Raw genomic sequence first — 20,536 nt, forward strand, 5'->3', positions numbered from 1 at the left:
AAGTTAAGTTTCTGCGTACTTGCTGCAGCCGGTTTAGATAAATGCGACCGTACCGTGGCATATTGCATTTTCCAGCGCATCACGAGCAGTCTTTACATGAATGCGACCGTAGCGTGTCGCTTTTCCTAGTGCCTCCCCGTTTCGTCCGAAACAAACCGGAACTTGTTTTGGTAGTACGGTTCGCCAGTGAGTGAAGGAGAGCTCACGCCTTAATTCACATTTTTCCTCCCACCCTCCCTCTATGCGATGCGCTCGCATGCATCTGGTGAATGCGCATTTGCCGTCTCAAACCCCGACCGCCCAGCGCATCGATGTGATTCGATATCGTGGCGCACGATGCCGTTTACACCGATGCGATGCGCCAGCTATCGCATTCGCGTAAACGCCGCTTTGTCTCAATGACGGCTGCCAGTCGGTGGCAAGCGTCAGACAGTCCCTTGATAAGTTGCCTTTTCATACTTTAGCGAGACCTTTACGACGGCCACCAAGGGGGTACGGGAATAGAATGAAAGAGAATACCAGAAAGCAAGAAAGAAAAGTAAATGGAGGATCCCCGTGGTACACCTGGTTTCTGCAAAATCAACTAAAATGCTAATGCACTTTGGCATTTTACTTTCCCTGAAGTGGAGATGATTCCATGCAAGCCCAAAGGATAAGTCATAGTGGATAAAGCAAAATTCCACAAATTCCGAAAGTCATCACTCTTTCCATAACAGGATTCCGAGCACACCAGCAAGGCTTCCCCCTTGGCCCTAGAAAAAAAAAAAAGGAGGGGGGATGCCGCCCCCTCCGCACTACCCTCTCATTATTACACCCTGGGTCTCTTAGCGAAACAAATTAATTTGATATTTAACTTCTCGGCTAGAGAAAAAATAAATAAACAAGTTCTTGCCTAATATTTAATTCCCCGAAGACAGAAATGTTCCACATATACCCAACAATGTATGTCCCAGATGAGTCGATTTGCAGTGAGGGTCGTGGTTATTGAGTGGATAACGAATACGAAATATCAAGCAAATATATGAACCATTCCGCTCCATCGCTGCGTTTCAAATAAGATGAAGATTTTCACGAAGAGACTGTAAAAATAAACGCTTTGAGTGCCGAAACTGAGAAAAGACGGAAAAAATAAAAGGAGAAATTAAACGCCCCTATTACCGCGCGCCGGAAATGGCGCATAAGCCTCAACGTTGATTTCCTCGGCATGACCACCAAGATTCAACGCGGAGCGCTATTATTCGCTGGAATGTAACGGTCTGGCATTTGTGTCATATCCGCTAACCGCAGGCGTCGTCAGCTCAGGTGACATAGCCTATAAATGTTGTTAATGATAAAATTCGGCAATTAACGCCCCCGCAGCTTTCGGCAGGAATGCGTCAGCAATAAGCACTATTTCATCACCAGCCAGACTACGCCTGTTGCAAAGGTTTCTCCCACGTTTCTACAAATCACAAGACTGGATGCACTATTCACTTTCTAACAAATTAACAAATTTAGACCCCCTCCATCCTCGCCTTCAAAACAGAAACAAAAATATCGTTGTGGTTGGCTTTACGCCCTCCCGGAGTGGAACAATAAGAGTGCAGCGATATGAACGCGAGGTTCTCGGTCACTGACGCTGGACATGCGCGCAAGTTTGCTATTTTCCCCTTTGCTCTAAGTGCAGCAATAGTCTCACGTAACGCGGGGCGTGTAATCGCGCGTACGTGCCTTCATGATTAAAACAAGCGGTGCGGGACGGTTTAGGACAAGCAAGAAAACGTAAGTGTTAACCACGTCTTTCAAGATCTGTGCAGACAGCCACATATATATACGCAACGCTTCCTCAGCTGCGTAGCGCGCGTCCTCTCATTGTCTTCAGAAGATATCAAGATAAATACAACGAAAACAATACGAAGACACCAGCAGGTGCGCAGAGTTGGGATTTAGAAACTATTGTATAATGTAAAGGTGTACTTTACTGGAAACGAGACGTGAAGTAGGCTTTAAAAGCAATCAATTTGGCGAATGCGTGGTTCGCATAGAACGAGCACCCGGCTGTTCTCTATTATAGGGAGCCACGACAGGCGACCAATCAGTATCTTTGCAATGTGCTACGAAAGAAATAGTCGTAAATCACGTTCGTTGTCAAGAGTCACTTGATACTATTACGCTTTGTTGAAACGGAAGTTCGGCATGTTGCAGTGATGAAGCATCAAAAATGCAAGCCACGTAGGCCTGACCTCTATAGTGACTGGCGACGATGTCGTAACGGTCCAAAATGCCCTAAAATTACTTTTTTCAGCTCCGCATAAGGCCTATTGTGTACAACATAACTGAATATCTTTGAACCTCGAAGGAAATTCAAGGTCGTGTTCATATATAAAGCGACTAAATCTGCTACGAAATATAATACGCAAAAAGGCACACTCTATTTAAGTACATGCGGGTTTCTGCTGGCTCTTTGGTCAAAATAATATTTCAGGAACAATGTTCTGTCTCAGCTGTAGCTTAAACATCCCATGAGTTCATACCTCCCACTATTTCCCTAACATAAGACATAAAAAGATGAAATTAAGAGAGAGAGAGAATTTATTTACAGAAATGCAGAGAGGTCGGCCTGAGCTACATGCAACTCTACACTGGGGAGGGGGGAGCGAAAGTGATGAATGACGATGGTAAGGTAGGGAGATGAGAATATAGTTCCGTTACGCTGGGGCAAATCTAAAGACGTGCATCCTGTCCAGTGGCTTGTAAGAAGGCTACGACTGCTCCTATAACCACACTTGTGCTGCGGACGTCAGGCCAAGGACCTAACACAACCTCATCGGTTAATGGCCTACTATGATATTGCCCTATCGAGGAGATCAATTTCTGTCGTTCTCGTGCGTACGCTGGACAGGCGCACTTGAACAGATGAAATTAAAAACAAAAAAGAGGTGTATTTGAATCGAGTGACGTTAATTGCACTGAAAACCCAGTGCGCGAACAGAAGTTTTGAGTTTGGTTTGATTTAACCGGAGATCGAGAGCCGTGTCATCTCAAGTCGACGTTGGCGCGGATGCTCGGAAGCGCAGCATCAATCAACTAAGGCAGGTGTAAATGAATTCGCTATTTGGAAACGTGAAATGTATAGGTACAGTACTTCCCTGCGGTTACAGTGTGCGCATGCGCAGACGCACCTTTCTCTCCACGGATCCATCCCAAACGGTGGACAGAAGAAACACTGTAGTAAAAAACGCGAGTTTTTTCCAGCAACAGCGCTCAAGACGTTAGCAAGAAGTGAGTGCGAGCGACACTATCGGCCGATTCCTGGAACGGAATCGCAGGCCCCGTCTGAGCACCTCTCCTCCTCCCGTGATCGCCCGTTCCACTATAACGACGCACCTATACAGCGCTGCTTATCGAAGCGCCAAGCAGGTAATCACGCCGGGTGTCTCTGTGAAAGCCGCACGCGAGAGGCGATATCGAAAGCACATACACTGGAAGGAGAGCCCAGCCATTACCCGTGCGCGCATTTTAAATCGCACCATTAGGGAGACAAAGCTCGTCTCTTCGAACGCGGGCGAGACGCACATCGTGCATTTCAATGTCCCCTCCGCAGGCGCTTAAGGAGAATACAAGCCATAATGCGCGATATCGATGCGGGCGTTCCAATCGGTATATCCGCAGCGGACGTCGGCAAAAGTAATAGCGCACACAAGCGTGCCAGCGGGAGAGGTTATGGTACCTAATTAAAGACTACCGGCGCGCTCTGCCAAAGGAATGGGTAACGACGAACGCCGCGCAGGTATATACGCGCATTTCTGAAGGACACCGCAAGGCTCTTCCAATGAATTCCCCGGCGGAACTTAGCTGGCGCAAGCGCTGTTACTAAGTAGATTAGCCGTACGTGCAAAGCGTCGCAAATTTAAACTTAATTGCAAGTGGGCTGGAAAAACGACGCGCGCAGAGCGCCATCAAAGACGACTTTGGCCACTTAATTCTAAAGGGAGGAGGTTTGCCTGACTCGCGACAACTTGCCAAGGATTGAAACGAGAAGCAACTGGTGTGGCGTGACCATAAAAAAAAGAAAGCGTCAACTGGCGCAGGCACGCGACGTTCCGGTTACAATTCCGCACTGTAGTGGCAATGGAAAAACAAACAGACGTCTCGCCTGTGGCTAAGATAACAACGAATGATAATTTGACGAGTACTCTGCAGCGTTTGTCAATATAATTATTGTGCCGATGGAGGTAGTTTCACTCGAAGCTTTTTTTTGTTGGTTATACCTTTTCACACTATAAAGAAAACAAGGAGCCAGAGAGCGGTGTTAGAAACGTCAGCATTGAGCAAACGTATTGTCGAAATGCTAAATTTATATCCTTATGTGACATAGTGACTTTCAGGATATATATATATATATATATATATATATATATATATATATATATATATATATGTACATATTAGTACGAATGAAGAAATGAAAATCGAAGAGAAAAACACTTAAGTACCGGCTATGGAGATGAAGCACAAATCCAGGCACAGGTCAGAATACCTGAATTTTTTCTTAATTGCAGATATAGCCGGTGCACACTACCGTACGCGTTGCGTAACGATAAACAAGACCGTTAACAGGGCTTACAATCAGAGGTAGCCCGGGACTGGGTCTAGCACCCCTCCCCCCTCTATCTCGCTCTCTCTCTCTCTCTCTGCCATTTGATCAAAAATACATGGCCACATACATGACCCCCTCACATACATACAGGCCATGTGAGTTGGGGGGCCCTCCAGCGATCAAATGGGGACAGAGCCCTGACCGATAGTAGTTGGAGGAGCTTTGCAACTTTAACGTTAGCTACGGACACATGAATCCCTTAACAACCGGTGCACGCAGCAGTTAACCACATTTAAACTCAATCAGCTGTTCAGTATATACAGCGACCACAGCAAAGTGCTCAGTTACATCTGAAAAAGCGCACTTCTTATATGAGGCGACCTCGCATGCATTCTCCATGCAATGACCACGAATGTGAATGACCGCAAGCTCAGAAACGAATCTCAGCAGACCGCACTAACTGTGGTGTCGATGTACAACTCCCGGTGAAGCGATGCTTTCCGTTTTTTTTTTCTTTTTTTTCTGTCCTTTTTACCTTGCCACCCTTTTGACTTGAGTGGATTACAGCCGTACCAGACGCACGTCTTGTTGACCTCTGTGCCTCAGAATCTTCTTGTATGCATCTCTCTCCCTCTACAGCCTATTCGAAATTCGCGATCACTCTCAGCGGAATACGCGGTGAATACACGCTACTTATAGACGGTGACCTCGTATGCCGCTGCGAATAACGTAAAGCAAGGCATGTGTTGGGCTACTCGGTTCATGGAAGCCAATAACGTAACGTTCAGCTGGGATGTCAAATTAGAAGACAGGTATTCGACACCGCGCGCTGATTTGCACCGTGCAGACAACAAGTGTGGTTGAACATGGAATCCTGCCGACACATATCAGCCGAATTTTCCTTAAGCAGTGATGCTACCGAGGACTTCTGATTTGGAGCAATTTTTGGAGCAGCAAAATTTCCGTTTTGGAGCACTTTGGAGCAGCAAAATTTTCATCTTGGAGCACTTTGGAGCAGATAATTTTGCATCTGGGAGCACTTTGGAGCAGCGAATTTTACATCCTGGAGTGCAATACAGAAGCATATTGCATTAACATTCAAGCACCTGAGTATTATTATGGGGCTCTTATGAAGGCTAGAAATATTTCGATTCATTGCAAATCTCATGGAAAAAAAAAATCATCTCAGGAGAATAAGCGTGCGCACAGGGGGGGCCGGGGGGGGCGGCCCCCCCTAATCACCTAAGGGGGGGAGGGGGCGCAAAATCTGCCCCGTACATTGACCCTTGCGATAGCAATTATACGGACACTTTCGGCGGATTTTTGCCGTCGCCGTAATTTTCCGTATAAAGTCCAAATTAATAACATCACCACGCTTATTCTAGCCGCGGGTAAAAGCTCGCGAGCGCTGGCGATGAACGCGGCTGAAGCGGAGATTAAACTAGCCGGCCGTCTGTCTCCGGCGCACGGACAGCGCATGAGATAACATCTTCCTGCGTGCGGGCCTGCCGTCGATTGCTCATCAAACAGAGAGGAAACGCCCCGCCCGTCTTTCGTAAGGAGCATGAAGGGACGCCAGGGGAGCGGAAGGGGAGGGGGGCGCAGTCGCTTGCGCGCGCGCTATCTCGAGGTATCAGGAGACGGCTCGTAAACTTGCTGTGCTCTCAACGCTTACTTCGCATTTAGAGAACGCAGAGCAAGAAAACGCTTCGGTTCCTGGAGGGGCCATATTCCCTTAATCCAGCGTTTTGTTGAGTTACGCGAGATCGGATACAAAAGAGTTAGCTGCTAGTCTTACTTCGTTTCACAATACAATTTTTTGGTATCGCATTCATTGCTTCGCTCTTAAGCGAAACTGAGTTTTTTTAACCGTTAGCTATTGACCCCCGAAAGCGAGGGGCGGACGTGTAACATGGCGTAGCCGCTTCACTGTGGGCCGTCAGCGACGGGCCCGCTACTGACAGCTGCGCATTTGCGGCTGCTCCGACCAGGAGATATGATTTTACTAATGAGATGACATTTTTAAAAAAGCAAGCAAAAAATTCGAATTGGAACAGCTCGAAAGGGCAGGGCCTTTTAGGGGGTATTTACCACAGAGTGATTACAAACTTGGACGTGCTGGTATAAGCAATTACGAAAAAGCTCTTCCGAATGAAGATCCATGGATAAAGTATATCTGAGGAAAATTGTGAACGCGTTTCCACCGTTCGTGTGCTCTTCCATAGACGCGAAGCAAGGAAATTCGATATTGTCCCATATATCTACTGCTAGCGATCCCAGATTTCATTCCGCGATGTCCGGAAACAGAAGTGACAGACATTTTAGCAGTACACATGTAGTTATTACTGAACATTGCTTTCCTTGCGTGCCGTGCGACGCTTGAAACGAGCTATCAGCAGCGTTTCTAGAACAGACGACGTCCGCCGATGAATCGCCGTCGCACTTCCTCGCTACCGATAGGGCTGACGCGCTGGAGTTTTGAGTACTGTGGCGGAGCCTGGTGGCGTGCGCCGAAGTTGGTTGGGTAGTCAAAAATAGACGCCGACCGTTGAGTTACACAGTTCTCACTTGCTTTGAGCGTTTTATTTAATTTTGCGCGTAGTTTTCAGACTCAAAAAGTGCTTAAACGTACGCAGGAACTTGTCCGCTATGCCTGCAAAGCCTGAAATGTTTGACAAGCGATTCCTGCTTCAACAAACCGTTCGAAAGCAGGTGGACCGGGCGACGGTTCTGAGCAGCGCGCGGTCCCGAAGCGCGGTCGCCGCCGTTATTGTTGCGTGGTTAATTGCCACGAACATGAGGGTAAGGATCCTAATGTGCGGTTCTACCGGTTCCCCTGAAAGCCGTACGAAGTGGAGCGACGGAACCGCTGGATACGTGCCGTCCGACGCGTGAAGTGAGTACGCAAGAAAAACGCGGTCTGCGACGTAACGTGCTGATTACTTTTCGTGCGCGCGTGCACGCGTTCTATATATGTATATGTTCCCTGTGTGCAGTCCTGACGGCACGCCGTGGCTGCCGACGGCGAACACGAGGATATGCAGCCGGCATTTCGTGGGAAACGAGAAAAACGATGCCATGAGTTAGGTGCCAGATATATTATTATTGTATTAGTCACAGAATGAGAGTAAACCACCAGAGAGTAAACCACCAGCTTAGCAGTGCGCGCCCTTTGAGAGTAAACCACCAGCTTAGCAGTGTGTAGTTCAGGCCCCGCAAACTGCAGAAGCATCAAAGAATTTGTAAACAATTCATCATTGCATTGAGCATCAATGAAAGCGAAATTTCATTTATTTTTTGTGAAATATTGGCTGCTGCATTGTACTACCTTCACTTAAATTTTCATTGTATTACTTGACTGTTTTTTATTTGCATCACTTTTTGCTCCTTTTTGTTTTCATTGTTTACTTCAAGCTGCCCTTTCTTGCTGTTTGTTTCGGTCAGAAATATTTACCGTGTGGTGGTCGAACCATGGCAAACGTTTTCAAACGTAAAAAAAACAAACAAAAAACGCTAGCGTTATCTTTAAAATTGGCAGGGTTAACACGCCACGGTAAGTAAATGAGGTTGAGGGGGCATTTACGCTAAAAATATCACCTTTGTACAGCAATAAAGAAAAGCTCAAACCATGATTTGATGCACTGACCACAGGAGAAAGCAGTGTGGGCTCGTTTAGGTGCGGCGAAAATGTGGAAGGAAGGTCGATATTTGTAGTGCGCCTCCTAAGCCGCTAGCTCCTCGTTTTATTCTTGTACTGTGAGCCGTGCTCACTGTGGGGCGCAGAAAAGAGCGCCACTTTTAATTTCCGGACAATACCCCCCTCCCCCCACCCCCCTCCGAAGCCAAGCTTCGCCACACAACACTGCACGCCGTCGCTCCTCGTCCGCCACCGCACGCTGACAGAATTTGACGATTTCCCTAGAAGCAAATGTTGAAAATTACGACCGTGCATGGTGCGAAAGTGTGTTTTCGATGGAATGCGGCAGAAAACGGCACACGGCGCGAATGCGCGCTCATTCGGGCCGCCGATGGGTAGCCTTCGTCACTGGACCTTTCTTGATTCCGATTCGTCATGTAATAACGTCATGTAATACAAGTCATTCCGGCTTTCTAACAGCAATCTTTTCGTTTATGCACTGTCGCTAATCGCGCGAGCATGCCTCGCAAAACTTACCTCGAGTTCAACGTCGTATGAGATTCGCATGCACTTAACGAGTTGCAGCGCGCCGAAACGATTCCTTCAATCTCCTGCACGTCGTAAACATACTTGGCGTTGACGAGCTTCTTGCACTTACGCAGATTGCTTGGCCTGAAGAACTCAGCCACGCCAGAAATTGGCCGAAATCCAAAGCGCAGCGCAACCGATAGCGGCGGCTCCATTGCGCATCTGAGCTTAGTGCTGCATGCGGCCACCAGTTTGCAGACTACTCGAAATCAACGAACTTATCGCAGGGGGCGCTTTTTAGCACCACTTTCGCAGCGCCGCCTGGGCAGCCAGGCAGGCCTATAGGCCTAGACGTCACGAGCCTCTGCGGAGAGCGCGTTTTGCTATCGAGCCGACTTGCAGAACAGAAGCTGCGTCGGCACCGTGCATGGCATCGTGGCTTACTCGAGACGCACGCGCGAGCGCTATTTATTCAGCGGAATAATTCTTGGTCCATGGTTGCGACTTTATTGGCAGCCCCAAGATCGAGCTGCAAATGTTCTGACGCGCCGGCGGTGCGATTGTCGGTGATAGACGCCCCCAAACCCGAGACTTTGGCGCAGTTTGGCGCAAATTTCGTCGATATTATCAGGATGGCGCAGTAAATACAATTTGGCGCACTTTGGCGCAGTTGGCGCAGGAGTGGAATCACTGCTTAAGGGATGTTTTTTCTTTGTCATTATTACGTTGGCTGCCGGAGTTATGGTCAATGCACACGACTTACACAAAAGAGGCCGTAAGGAGACATCAAACGAATGAGTAGCATTAAAAAGGGAGAAAACAGTGCGAATGCAAGCGCGCGGTACTTAAATATAACAGGCTTACGCAACCGTGACTGCAGTGCAAATTGGCCTAATTGCTGGCTGCACTCTCGCGGTGGACACGAAAAGCGCTGTAATTGGGCGGCATGAGTCCCGATTCGCGGCCGCCGTGCGTTAACCGACTGGCAGCCGCGACGGCCGTGTTCGGGCGGCCGGAGTCAAGAGCGCGGCACGTGTGGTTGCCAACGGGGGGAAAGAGACGGGGAGAGACGCCGGGCGCGACGCGTGTACTACAGCGCGTCGCAGACACAACAAACGGCGCTACGACAAGCGGCCGTCGACGGCCGTTCCTCGCAGGGCTCGGGCTCGGCACTGCACGCCGCGAGCACCACATCCGTGCCAGACTCGAGCGGCGCTCCGGTCGAGCACCGCAAGGCGCATGCTCGCCCGGCGGTCCCATCGAGCGGCGTCGTCGTCTACGATCGGCCGGTGAGAGACCACGCGGCGTGCCGCCAACTCGCGCGCGCACGGTCTTGCTGCGGAAACGACGCCGGCGCGGCAGTGAGCTGTCACGCGTCTTTTGGCCGCTCGGTTAACTTAGCGCGGTTCGGAACACTGAGCGCGGCTCCTTTTCGTCCCACGAGAGCGAGTAAACAGCGCGCGCGTTGCGACTCGCCACATGCGCCGCGGGCCTTCTTTCGGGGCAGATTGCGACGTCCGTTGATTGAGGGCAGAAGTCCGCGGAAACAGCCTCGAGAGGAGGCTAAAACGAGCCACTATTACGACTCGACAGCCAATGCGCGAGTGCCCACACTTTGATGACAGTCCGCACGTTGCGTGAGACAGACTTGTTTCTTCGCAGCAGTTAGCAAAATTCGTTTGGAGGAGTACATCTTAATGAGCTAGCACAATAAATAAATAAATTAATTAATATAAATAATTATTGGTTGCTCGCTTTGGACACACTGCTGGTTGCGGCAGCCTCGAGTCGTATAACGACAGCCAGCGAGGTTGAACTGCGTACGTACTAGCGAGTCACATGGGACGTCGCACACTTTGCCTTCGCAGCGCCGGATTTTCTTTTGCCTGTGCGTATCATTGCGTAAGGTACACGTCACGCGGCTGTATTATTCTGCAACGCTTTTTCCGGAGCGCAGCCACTATGGCAGCAGCTCGTCGGCGTGAAGTGACAGTGAGCATGATGAAAATAAAGGTTTCCCGCGCACCCAGAGAGGACGGCAGTGGTTCACGTCACAACTGCGCTGTTGACGCGAAACACGTGCGTAATGTGTAACGTGCACCGTAGCATTGTTCGCCCATCGCGCACAGGCGACGCTTTTTTGTTGCTGCTATATATACATATATACACCAGCAACCGGAAGTTAGCGACGTCTCATAACAGCTGGGTCGTGCAACCTCACTTACAAATGACGTCGTGCCTTTTTTTTTACTTTCCGATTGTTTCCCGCGCTTGACAGCGTCAACGTGCATTTACAACGAGCGTACCAGGCCTGACATAAACTCGAATCTGCTGCTAAAGGACACGGTTGTGCAACAGAGGCAAGAGCCGAACTAAGTTTGTCATTAGGTCTGTGCAACGGCAACTGCGTGCACGGAGCTCGGGTGCAGTGAGGTAAGCGAACGCATGTGCCAGTTACGCGAAGGAAGCGCTCTATACGTGCGCTTCAACGCTTGCTGTCCAATTGATCAACGTCGAGCAAACAATGCTAGCATTGTATAGTGGCGATTGCAAATTTTACTTCAGAAGAGGTGAGGCTGCCCGCAGGCGCCGTTTGCACTGACATCGCCGGACGATCATTGTTTAAATATGGCCAATATGCAGTGAGCCTATACAAAAAGAAATAAATCGGAGGGAAGGGAGGGGGGGTCATGTGGCGTTATATGCAGTATAGAGCAGTCGACCGACTGGGAAAGAAAAATGCCAGATAAGGAGACGAGCGTGTTCTTTCTTGTTTCTAGAGTTTCCGATGAGGGGGCGAGTAGCGGCCGTGCCTCCAGTGCGCTTCTAGAGGCGCCCTCGGGTGGACGGACAGATCGTAACCGGCGGCCAGGAAAGGCACCGCCACAGATGGCCACGGCCCGAAGCTGCCCGTGTTTGTATTCCTCGGCGCGGCTTCCGTTTCGGTTCGTCCCTTTGAAATGCCAGCAGAAGACGATGCACAAAAGGAAGACAGCGGATGAAAACAGGGTGCAGGGCGACACTACGCAGGAGTGGGGTCGAAGAGAAAAGGGCATGCTTGCGTGGCGGGGGCAAACAGCACGTGCAGCTGCCGGCCGGCCTTTGTCTCAGCGTGGTGCGTTTCCCTTGCCCTCGGACAAGACCCCGCACTGCTTTTGTTCGGCGCAAATTACCGACCCTTTATTGGGCTTTCCAACAAAGGAGTGCGGAGCATATTTACAAAACCTCCACATGGAGATGCTGGCGGGGATGTGCTCACCCCCCTCTTCCTTCTTTTCCGAGAGCAGGGCCGGCGGGTGCGCTTCGTGGGGCGCTGACGGGCTCGTATGGGCGTTTTGTAACGGCGTTACAAAACCCTGCCACGTCCGCCAGTGAAAGCACGACGACACTGCGGGCCAAAATGGGAAGCGACGAGCTTAATTTGAACGAGCCGGCGCCGCCGTCTCTAATGAGTCTAGCCCGAAGAGACCGCAGGAGGCGAAAATAAGGCGACCGAAGGATCCCCGCAGCGAAATGAAGGTGGTGCTGGCGAGGAGGCATTCGCTCCTCCGCTCGCCGGAGGTGACGTCCTTCCGCGCTCCTCGGGCACGGCGACAAACCTCACACCAGTTGACATTTAAGCATGCGTTTCGTAATCCAAGGCGGATATAATTGGTGCTTCCGTAACTGGAGCGTATACGGGTGCCACCTAAGGAGGGACACTTCTACGCCGCAGCAGGCGGTCTCGCGAGCCCCTTTCAGAGCCGTCTCGTGTTACGGGCGTCCGATTAACGACGCTTTGAGATGACGCTTTCTGATTACGCGTGTATGCGGTTTAATTGCAAATTCTGACAGCTCTCCTTCAGCTGGATGACGAGGACGGTTCGAGCGTTGGCAGGCAAGCCTCTGCTTACGGAATAGCCGCACCCTGAGCGCCGCAGGGCGCTCGTCACGAGACACCTCCGCACCCTACGTGGCTACTCACACAGCAAATCAACACATCCCTGCTACGGGACTGGCAATGCACGCCGGAAAGAGATGCATTGGATAAAAAAAGTTTCCGAAGCACCACAGACGTGCACATAAAGTGACTTCGGTGGAGAAGTGTGTTAAGGGGATTTCGGCGACGTGAAATATAGGGTCATCTCGCGGAAAGCGATGCTAGAACGAAGTGTCTGTCCGACATGACGAGCGCTGAGATAGGTGCATTTCTACGAAAACAGTGTAATGGTGTCGCCATGAAAAGCAAGCTTAGTCCTTGAAATTAAGTCGTCCTGCCTCTGCGCGGCCTGCAGAAGACGTACGGGTCTTTTTTGCGGGACAATCTGCTACAACGACCACGAAGGGTAGTTACAGTTCGCAGAGACGACAGCCGCGGTAAGGAATTCCATGTATGGGCTTTTCCCGAGAGCTATCGCCGTATATTAAAAGAGACGCCGAGGTAACACGCAAAAGGCATGCGCGCAGACATAGTGGATTAAATCGTCACGCCAGCTGCGCGTTGAATCATTGCTGAGCTGACTTTTTCTGGTTGTTGTCAACTTGATTTAAACAGCATAGACGACGACTTCGCAGAAAAAATAAAATTACAACACTTTCAGCTTAATGAGAAAATAAGGCACGCACGAAAGCAATGATGAGTAGTATGGAAACCTCTTGAATTATTCGGTTAGCGCCGAACACATCTCATAGGAGATTCGCTTAGTGTCAGGATGCAACAAAACGTTGTCTGAATTTAACTTGGTAAACTAGAACTTTAGGCAATTCAAGGTAAACAGTGCTTATTGAAACAGGGACGAAGAAAGACAGAAAAACGACAAGGACAAGCGCTGATTTTTAGCTCTTTAAATGTGTGGTTTCGGCGCGGTGTCCCTAAAACACTTTAAGTAGCCGCACTACGCGATTTTGTTATAGAATATCTGCTGTCCACGCATATGTAACCGTACGTTTCTTGTATTGTCAGACTTACAAATGCAAAGAACCGAATATTTATGCCGCAAAAAACACGATACTGCAAGCCCTCTTTTGCAGCACTGCTGTTCCTAACGTCACACATGAAAAGACAGAAGCCTGAGGCCACAACTGACACTTCTACACACGCACGCACCTGATTGATAGCTAACTTGGACAGTACCACGGTATGTACTATAACACGCCTATGTTAAGAACGAGAGCGCTTTCAGGATTAAAAACTGAACAAATACGAACTGCCTTAGAATACACATTGTTTTAATGTTTTAATTAACACTGTTTTAATTAACAGTATTGTTCGGTGGGGAAAAAGGAGCGATGACCCAGACGTTGAAGAGAGGAAATTCTCTTGACCATCATTTGCCCAGCAGTAAACTTCACTTAAACGACATTAGCCGTCTAATCAGTGACATCACGCGGAAAACCCAGCCAACTCGCTTGAAGCCAGAGGTTGAACTAGAGCCTCGACCGCGAGGCGAGCTCTCATAACGGCGACTGGAAATGAATTCTTGTGTCCTAACACATTGTCACCTTCGTGGTGGACGCATGTTTGTTGATTATGTACACAACTCGATGCCATGACAATGACGACACCAACCGCTTACTGCGCGGACGTTAATCTGTGCGTTTTGCAGCTGCACCGTGCCTAAGTGGACTTCACGTGCACCGTGTCTAAGTGAGGCACGGTGCCTCACTTAGGCACCGTGCCTAAGTGGACTTCACGTGCAGCTCACGTGAGGTCCCCTTTCGGTTTGTGCTTTTTTTTCCCCCGAAAATGCCACCACAATGCTTTCGCCAGGCACAACGTGGCACTGGCAAAGCACCGCAGTGGAAAAGCACAAAAACACGTAGCCTGAACCACAACCCATACATTTTTCCAAGTTGTCCACAGGACAGTTTGAAAGTATGTCATTGCGCATGTGTGAGCAGATATATTTTTCAGCCCAATAATCTCGACCACAGACTTGCCGAACGAACTATACGTTCCATTTAACACTCGTCGCTGCCTTTCCTTCTTTCGTGTGCCCCTTTCTGTATGTACACCGCTGAGTATAGTGTACTAGAAAAATATACCACTGAGCTTACGATGAAGTGTGACATATCCGCATTAATTGTTGAAAAGCCTTCGTGGTGCACACCAAGCATTCTGCGAATGAGTTTCCGGTTGGAATATATCCTTACAAGAAAACATACTTACAGAATGAAGGTACCTTATACTTGTCAGTGAACAGACCTTTAAACTCATCGTGCAACCTCTCCGACTATAGCTAACATTTACGTCTCTACTAAGCTGTTAAAAATATAACACCTGCAGAAGTGTACCAGTGGGATGACTTCGAAAACGAAGCTGTGACGCCGAACCAACGAAAATCCCAAATAATGTAAGAAAGGTGACCGAAGCAAAGAAAAAAACGGTAGCAAGCGCCATCAGAAAGCAGCGTGAGACCACATTATTTTCGAGAATGCGAACACTTACACGGCTGTGGCTCACTGCGTCGGAGTGAACAGTTTCTGACTTATGCCACTATTCGGTCAGTTTGGCGCACGTCACTTCAATGAGTACACAACTTTTCAACAGCGAGAGCGAGCGGCAGAACGTCGCGGCATCCCTACTAGGGAAAACGCAATTCTCCCGATGTCCCTATGAGGCGAGGGTCTGCTCCCTAAAGTCCCTAAAACGAAACCACGCGGTCGCATCATCAGCTGCTTTGAGCACGTGGATTGAGAAACGGAAAGTATGACTGGAGGCCACAGCCAAGCTTCACGAAACATCAATCCACAAGGTCAGAGCCATAGAGCACGCCACTACTTTCGCATCGAGTAAACGACCTAACATCGTCCACTATACAACGACGACCTATGAAGGATAATCGCTTGATTCACACTGCGTAGCTATTGAAGCACAATATGCAATGATGAAACGAAACTCAATGTTAGGAAAACGTAATTATGCGCAATAGTTACTGAATGCAATGTTGCCTGAAGGCCGGTCAGCGCGTCAACAATGAAAGAGGCGTGAGAAGTTGATTTGGACGACAGCCCCAGGCCGAGCCGAGGACAAAGTTCTTCGCTCTCGGCATGCAGCCGACGACCAAGAAGAAAGAAGTCGGTACGTTACCGTCGACTGGACGTCGTTGGCCAGCTAGGAACTGCAACACCAGCGTAACACCGTAGTACAATCCCAGACGGATCTTGGCTGCCGGCCATACACACAGCGACGCGAGGCCAGTCACGCCAAGACGCGGCTCGAGCACCACCTCACAGGTTCACAACGGGGCGTCGGCGACGACATCGAGGAACGTTAATCCAAGCGCGGCGCGCGGCGTGCATCGACTGGCAGCGGGTGGCCGACACCTTGCACTGCGCCTGCGCTACGGCAGGAACACGGAGCGGCGCCGAGACAGCGCGCGCGAGAGCTCTCCGACGACGACTGAGGCCACACACGCCAAGGTTGAGCGGGCGAGGAGGACGAGGGCCGGCGTAATTAATTCCTCGCGAGCGCCGCGAGGGGGAGGGCGACGCGCGCGGCGCGAGCCAATGGCGACGCGCGGCGCGGCTCCGGCGCGCTGGCGCTCATTGGTCGCAATTATTTTCGGGGACGCGCCGCGAGCGCCGCGCCGCAGCTCTGCTTTTGTTTGCCGCCGCCGTCATTATGCGCTACCGCGCGCGCGCTTTTGTCTCGCCTGTGGGGCGAGTTTGGGACGCGCAAGAGGCGCCGGGGCCCCGCGCACTTTACAGCGCGTGACAAACGCCGTCCGTCCGAGCGGACAGGCCAATGACTCCGGGGCCTCGAACGGAGGCGAAAAAAGCAGGAAAGAAAGTTGCATAAAGAACCGGACAGTCCCCAGAAAAGTCCCTACGGGGAAGGCGCGGACAGACTTCCGCGAGCAGTAACGTGCTTCCGGCTCGTACGGCGGCTTACCTCCTCGCCGCAGCATGCCGGCGCGTCGACGGCAGCTCCCAGGGCGACGGGCGACTCCCACGCGGAGCGCCGCCGGAGCACGTGGAGCAGCAGCGAGACCGAGCAATCCAGCGTGGCGGCTGCGGGTTATCCCGAGCGGGCCAAAAATCCGCGCGCCGCAGCTGGCTGCTTTAAATGCGCCGACGGAGCCCCCCCGCTCTCCCAGGGTCTCTCGCGAATGTGCGCCGGGACCCTGCGCTCCGGGCTGGTTATGAGACGCCTCCGACACCTAGGCCGGCGCCCGGGCTCGCGCCGCCATCTATTGTCTCTTGCGGGCAACAAAGACGGCGGCGCGCGCACGCGCACATGTGCAAAAACATGCAAGTTTGACAGATACCGCCGCCGCCGTCGCCATATTTAATTCCCCTCCTCCGGCGACTCTCACCCTTCTCTCTCCCCTTTTTAAGCCGAGGAGAAGGCGTCCCGAGGGCGAGCGCATTATTGATCGGGAATCGATCAGTTCGGTTGAGGTCGCTCCTGTTTTTGTCTGTTATTAAGCGGCGGCATTCTCTCGCCCTCGGTGGACGCCGGAGGCGCCCCCCCCCCCCCCATATATGAGCATTACGTCACTTCGTTACCGAAACCGGCGCGTGGTCTGAACACCGCACCTCTGGGCGCTGCCACTCGCTGTCCACACATGACGATGCTTTTGACGCAGACGGCTCCGAGTGGGTCGCCAGAGGCTTGAGTGTGAGCTTGCGGGTCAGCAGCACTTCCATATTTTGCTCAATGGGTGTCATTTCTTGCAGGATGAGTGTAAACCCCTGCCACACGGGCACAAGTGACAGTCAGTCCTTAAGTTACTTCCTGAATGAGATGTTTTGTTTTGCCTGCCACACGTCCAAATCTAATGACATTTGTCCCGATGATGTCGATAACAGCGTCTTATGTAAGCAATTTTAAGCTAATAATAAAAAATAGATTAATTTACGAGTTTATGCTGCGTTCAAGACCAGTGAAATGAAGAAATAAGCATGCTATGGAGCCGTTAGCACCAGTCTGCCACTGTCATTTGCAGCGTTGCAACCGACCATATCAAATTCGGCCATTGCATGTCCAATCCGCATCCCAGACGAAACATGGCGCCTGTCATGCCGCAGCCGTTGCAACGCCAATCTGAAGAATTTCGCATGAAAGACTCCTGATATGAGCGTGGTTGAAAGTTATGCATACTTTTTTTTTGTTACACGAGAAACGCTATTTTAAATGGCTGGGACCATAAGGCAACAAAAGCAGGCATATCGCAGTCGAATGAATTTTGGTGAACGCCTTAAGAAGTGAATGGCATTAGGTTTGTGCGTGTGGCATCACGCAAACAGCATTAAGACGTAAGGCGTTAAGAAGTTAATGCAGCTGATTGTGCCCGTGTGGCACGGGCATAAGCAGTGGAACCACACGGTCGGGCAATCGATTACAGCCTGGTCGAATTTGCACATTAAGCACTGCATCAGGCGTAGAATCTAAAGCATGGCATTTTCACCTTGGAACAAATGCTTGGGTGATCAGCTCAGAAGGATGGCATTGTAATCTGTGACATCCATCACAAAGTAATCCATCACATGTGATCCAATCGACATCTCACATTTATAAAGCATGCCATTCATCGCACCTTAAATGGTTGAGCCACTTCCGCCACTGACAGCACAGGGAATGCCATGACATTATCATAACGAAAACTGGCAAGCGTTTCACGATGTGGTATGCAATTTCTTGATTTAATAATAATAATAATAATAATAATAATAATAATAATAATAATAATAATAATAATAATAATAATTACTATTGCGTGTTGTACGTCGCCTTCGTTCGTGTTGTATTCACTATGGCCTTGAATGTATAATACATATCAAACAACGCCGATAACTGACCGTAAGAAGCGTAGTCGGCAACTATATATAAACCGATAGTCCTTACTTTGACAACTCGGCTATATTTACTGCGACCGATGTTCACCTATGATGCAACAGCTCCCATTTGTAGACATCTTTGGTGTGCTTGTCCGAAACACTCATGTGCTATCGAGAGATTTGCCGTCGCCGCTAACAGGGACGAAGACCACGAAATCCTTGGGTATCTCGTTGGAGCAAAAGACATCACCGCTTGGGAGATAAGGAGAAGCCTTGAGTTTAGTAAAAGAAAATAAGTGATGTGCGTGGTAATTGGCGAGTACTTTGCGATATATGCCGCTTATTATTAACAGCAATATCGATAATATGTGCTTACAAGTTACTTGTACTCTATAGTATGCAACACTTGTTAAGAGAAAGTTCTTCAAGATTTCGATTTTTATTTGTTTATATTGAAAACAGGGAAGGAGTGATAGTTACGCGAACTCGCCTCTACCCATCACAAGCTTGTAATGCACCGGAGGAGGACGCTGAGAGAGGTGCACAAAACAACCCGAAGGCGTCTCCTACAGATTTTGTTGCGGGCTACGTCGGCTGAATCGGCAGAAGCAAGGACGCAAAGGAATTGAATGCAGTGAGTGCAGTGCGGTGCTCCTTCGTATAACGCGCCCAGTCTTCGTCGTGCAAGTGGACCATCTCTGCCCTCCCTTGTGGTCTAACCAAGCAGGCACTTTATTCAGGTATCGTAGAACAGGTCAAACGAAAAAAAAAAAAAATGCATCTGAGCTACTAAGAAGCAAGTGCGAAAGAGTGCCACGTTCAGGTGCACTGTTTTGTCAGAGGGCCTGCGCGATATTTACGTTCGCTCCTTTCCTTCTGTTCATTCTACGTCATCTTCCCTCATCCTTGTTTTAGAATGAGCTGTGGCCTCATTAAAACGCACCGTTCATTGTCTTGTTTCTACATCTGAAATAACGCTCGCGGTCTGATGGAAAAAAGAAAAAAATCACAGCATATCCACAGGGTGAATGATGATGAGTGGGGCGAAGCTACGGAGGGAATCATCTGTAAACCGTGAAACTCTTCCGTGAAATGCGCCCAGTACATAATATAAAGAGTGTGAAACATCGTGTATATATTAAACATCAAACTTTTATTGTACTGTTGGTTTACGTGGTCCCTTCATTATCACTTGTGATCGGTGAAATGCAAGGAAGAAGTCCGCTCCCGAGCGAAAGAGCGCCAAGAGCGACCGCATTCCCCGCTCGCCCTGTGCGAATTAAAGGCAAGGCTAGAGGGAAGACAGGACGCGCGTTCCACGACGCGCATGCCCAACGAAAGCCAACGGAACGCAATCGTGCAAGTGCTCCGGCTTCGCATCGCCTCATGGTTCGAATTAGCGTCCCAAAACCAAACATATTGCTCAAGGTGTGCCTTGCGTTTTTCGTAGAAATAATTTCTTTATCATGTACATTAAGACGAAAAGTTTAAAGCTCACTAGAGTGTATCACCCGCAAAGTATGTCTTTTAGTGTGATTTAACTCTCGTACGGCAGGGTCCTCGCGCCGTTGCCGGTCCACCTCGCCCGTTGACGATCGGGCAAGGTGGTACATGCAACTACTACTACTACACTTTAAGAAAAACATCTGGCGTTCTTTCGTTCTGCTTTTACAAAACATCTAGCGTCTTTCGTTGGTTTATTTCATCAATCAACGGCGTTTTGAACAAAATTTTTATTGTTTAATCACGCACAGGAGAAATCTCACCAGGCACTACCTTGGAGGTAAACAATGGCTGCTAATGGCAATGAGAGACAGAAGAAGTCGGCTTTTAGCTAACACTTACACTTCTACTTCTACTAACGTTTCCTACTGGAACACGCCAATGGCTGCTAATGGGGAATGAGAGACAGAAGAATTCGGCTTTTAGTTAACGCGCACGCTGCGAATTTTTTATTGTTCAACAACGCACAGGAGAAATCTCCCACCGGCACCACCTTGGAGGTCAAAGCGTAAGACTTGTTACTCACT

At 49.7% G+C, this 20,536-nt stretch overlaps 1 protein-coding gene across 3 annotated transcripts in view; it reads right to left on the minus strand.

Moving 5' to 3' along the window:
• LOC119375239 (zinc finger homeobox protein 4) overlaps nucleotides 1–20,536 on the minus strand; it is a 252,257-nt gene that overhangs the window by 107,022 nt on the left and 124,699 nt on the right. The window contains exon 1 of one of the 3 annotated variants that reach the window (XM_049420444.1): nucleotides 16,618–16,636. The exons of 1 other annotated variant lie outside the window; for it this stretch is intronic. The gene's annotated coding sequence lies outside the window, so the exon portion shown is untranslated. Of the gene's footprint in view, nucleotides 1–15,813; nucleotides 16,126–16,617; nucleotides 16,637–20,536 lie in introns of those variants that run through there. One more of the 3 variants, XM_037645423.2, reaches the window with a different exon arrangement.

This window comes from Rhipicephalus sanguineus, chromosome 1, assembly GCF_013339695.2.
Source record: "Rhipicephalus sanguineus isolate Rsan-2018 chromosome 1, BIME_Rsan_1.4, whole genome shotgun sequence".
Classification (NCBI taxonomy): Eukaryota; Metazoa; Arthropoda; class Arachnida; order Ixodida; family Ixodidae; genus Rhipicephalus; species Rhipicephalus sanguineus.